This window comes from Nipponia nippon, unplaced genomic scaffold, assembly GCF_047370975.1.
Source record: "Nipponia nippon isolate SJK-2023a ecotype South Korea unplaced genomic scaffold, ASM4737097v1 scaffold_32, whole genome shotgun sequence".
Taxonomy (NCBI): Eukaryota; Metazoa; Chordata; class Aves; order Pelecaniformes; family Threskiornithidae; genus Nipponia; species Nipponia nippon.
The window spans coordinates 5,706,866-5,710,631 of record NW_028262350.1 but is presented as its reverse complement, the minus strand read 5'-3'; positions in this window follow the sequence as shown (position 1 = coordinate 5,710,631).

Sequence of the window (3,766 nt, the reverse complement as noted above, 5' to 3'; positions counted from 1 at the left end):
GCGCAGCCAATCGCCGCCCCCGCCGCGCCGCGTGACGACGCCCCGCTCCCGCCCGCACCCGCCCCGCCCCGCCCCGCCGCCCGCGCGCGCCCAACCACCGCCCGGCCCCGCCCCGCCGGTTCCCCGGGAGCGGCGCGGCCCCGGCGGGCCGGGGAAGGCCGGGGGCGGGCGGCGAGCGGCCGGGGGCGGCCCGGGTTTCCCAGAAGCGGGCGGGGCTTCCTGCCAAGCATTCCCCGCCCTGCCCCGCTTCCTTCGGGCGCCGCCGCCGCGCCGCGCATGCGCTTACGGCCGGGTCGGGGGTGGGGGGGGGCGCCGCCAGGGCAGCGGCGCGGAGGCGTCCAGTGCGCAGGCGCGGGGGCAGGCGGGCGGGGCGCGTGCGCCGAGGGGCCGTTAAACGGCCGCCGGTCTCGTCACGATCGTTCCTCACGTTGGTCGCGCCGCGGCCTTGGTCTCTTGCTTCGCTGCCCGCGCTGCTGCCCGCCTCCGCCGCCTCCCCGGGCCCCGCCGCCTCAGGAAGGGAGGCGGGCAGCGTCCCGAAGCGGCGCCGGGCAGGCCCCGGGCTTCGCGGCGTGGCTGCCCGCCCCGTCAGTAGCCGTCTCGCCGTGCTGTGCGGCGGGAAGGGCGCTGGTGTGAAGCGGTAGCGGCCGCACAGGCTTTCCCGAGCAAACGTGGGGAGCGGGACTCGGCTGTGCGGGTGCTACAGGAACGTGTGGCTCTGGAGGAGGAGACCAGGGCCGCTATGGAATAGCGTTCTGTCTGTAAGCTGCCTCCTTTGCGACTTACTTGACTTACAAATTAAACTGCTTTGGGCTCAAGAAGCTGAGACTTCCTCTTGACTTCTGTTTTCTTTCCCCGTTCTAAGACTCCGTTACCTTTTACCAGTTAAATGCTAGGAGAAAGGCTGCAAGAAGGGATGTCTGCATCTGACGTCAGAGCTGCATCAAGGCTGTGGGAGAGAAGAGGATGAGCCTCCATCCCCAGTCACTGGGGAGGTGATGGGAAGGGTTTCAGTCCTGCTCTGGAGATAATATTTTTGAGTAGTGTAAGTTTGTGATAGCGTTGATAGTTTGGTTTTTTTTTTCCCCTCATTTAGTCGCTGATGCTCTCCAGTAAGTGACAGTTTATTCTTCAGATTTTAATTTGCCCAAGTAGCATTATTCTCTGCTTTCACACTAAAGGAAGGGGTCAGCTTAGGTGACTCCTCCTGGTCCTCGCCTCAGAGAGCTGACAGCCATGGAAAATAAATCATTTCAGAGGTCATGACTTCAGAGCTCTCAGGAAAGGCCTCCGATACACTTGCTTAGTCCCTCTGGGTTTGCACCCCTCGTGTGCCATGCAGTGCAGGGGGATGACTTGCGGTTGTGGCCGGGTCTGTGTATGACGGCCGCTGCGGCGGTGCTCTGAGCCACCTTGAAAATCGGCAGTAGCAGGATCCCGTATCCCTCACCTTCAGTGTGGGCGGGCTCCGTGCAGGTGCCTCTTCTGCTCAGGCTCTTCACGTAGTTTGGAGAGAACTTTGCAGTCCTGAGAGCTCGTTCTGAAGAGAAGAGAGCTGTCTCGTGTTGCAGAAGAATATCCTGTTGCCCGGTTATAGTACAAAACCAGAGTGAAATGAACCTGTCGCAGTAGGTCGCTATCATACGTGGTGTGTTACAGTCAAGAGGCTGTTCTGCAGGTTACTCCAATACTTTCGGAAATGATTAAAGTGGAAATAGAGGATGCTGGGAGCGGGGCTGCTGTCGTCAGGTCAGCTCTCGCAAGGAGGTAGCCAGTAATTACGGGTGGTTTTCAGTCCTGGAGGAGCTGGGCTGTGGTCGGCTCCGAGTAGGGCGTACGCAGAGAATCGACCTTCGGGACCAGGTTCGCGGTCTGTGTGCTCCTGCGCTTAGGCAGCACGCGTTACGGTCACAGAACCCGAGATCCACCCGGTCTCTAAGGAAAGAATCATCCTTGCTTTCAAGCAGTAGGAAAACCTCAAGTGAGGAAGGCGTTGCAAGGAGTTGTGCTAATGGCTGGTCACATCTTTTTCAACCTTTCTTGCTATCTTATGCTCGCTTAAAGAATGTGGGATGTCTGCTGGTCGAGGTAAAGAACAATTAGAGAAATTTTTACAAGGTGGTGCTTTTCAGAAGTTGAAGTAATTTGACAACAGTTCTGCCTTTAAAAATCTGAGGGAGTCTTTGTTAGGTTATTTTTGCCAGAGTAGTTGAGGTGATCGTAATGTTGCATTTAGAGGTATTTATGACCTTCACATTTTTATCACAGCGGAAAGAAGATCAAACAAAGCTTTTGACAAAATATAATGGGCCTTAATGCTGGTTTTGTGGGTGTTGAACAAGCCACACTTTCCACTGAAGCTGCGTTCTGTAATTGTCTGAGGAGGGGGGACAGGAGGTATACAGGACTGAGTTTGCGAGGCACGTGTGGAACGTGTTACAAGCCCAGGTTCGATACTGAAATCCAGAATACTCTGCTTTTTCTTTTGTGGTTAAGGTATGTGAAATGAATCAGTGGTCTCAATCAGCTTACTGGTAGAGAAGTTTGTCACTCTTGAAGCTGCAAAGAATGTCTTGAAATCACAAACACAAATTGTAAATAGTGTCATAATGACTGCTCCCGTAAGCAAGCAGTGCTCCTGGCCTGCAGTAGCAGCCCAAAGAGGCGCAGCGTCCATTTGTTGGAAATAACAAGAGCACGTACTGGTGTGTCGGAGCGCTTCTGACGCCTCGCCAGCAGAAAACGTGTGTTTGGAGAAGGCTGAGAACACCGCGCGTCCGACCCGCCAGCGCAGAAGCAACCTGGCTGGTGAAGGCAAGGCAGGGAGACGGGCACCGGCTGCCCGGCCCCTGCTCTGCCCCTGCTCTGTAGTTACAGGAGCACGTACGGCCGAGCGCCGGTTTCTATTGCGGCAATAAAACCCACAAGTAGTTGTCACCGTGAGTACAAATGGAGCGAATGCAAATATAACTGCGTTCCTATTTATGTAAATTGCACAGGGTGTATCGGTTACTCGATTTGGAGAGGTAACACAAATAGCTGCATTAATAATGGGTGCAAAATATGCATAGCCCTTCCTTTGGGTGACCCAATAATGTCAAGACCTGCTTCTCGGAATATGCGCTGTGATTATAGTTACAGCTCAGAGAGCACAGTTAGTTTCACAAAAGGCCTTTTGTTCCTGCCTGCCGTGATTACGGTGATCTACTCTGGGACCACTGATCAAAAAAAGCTTTTAACTTGGAGTTTTCAATCTGTTAGTCCATGTTTGGTGCTCGCTGCCTGCGCGTGAGCCAAGAGCAGTGTGTTACAAATCGGGAGTTGTGTAAGAATTTGAACGAGGCAGGCCTTTGGCAGCACGAGCTCCAGTCCGCCTCTGGAGGCGGGGACAGCTCATACCACCTTGGCCGATCTTCAGCCTCATCCTACCGACCCAGCTTCAGCCCCTGTGGCACGTCGCTGTTTTAACGAAGGAGAATTCTGACCACTTTCCCTGCCCCCCAGCCATTTATCCGCCACCCCTGGATTTACACGGCTATAGCCCGTGCTCTCTCATCCCTGTCCGTCTTCTCGAAGCCTGGGTCCAGCCCTTGTGCGCTGCTGAGCTCGCAGTGGCAGTCACTGGTGCCTTAGGTTGCTGCTGGCTTTCCCAGAGTCGCTCTTCTTGGTTCAAGGTCTTGCCTTGAAATGAGGGCCACCTACTGCAGTTTGTGGTGAAGTTCGGTGTCTGGCTGTGGGGAGCTGCGCTGGAGAACCTGCATGGAGGAGC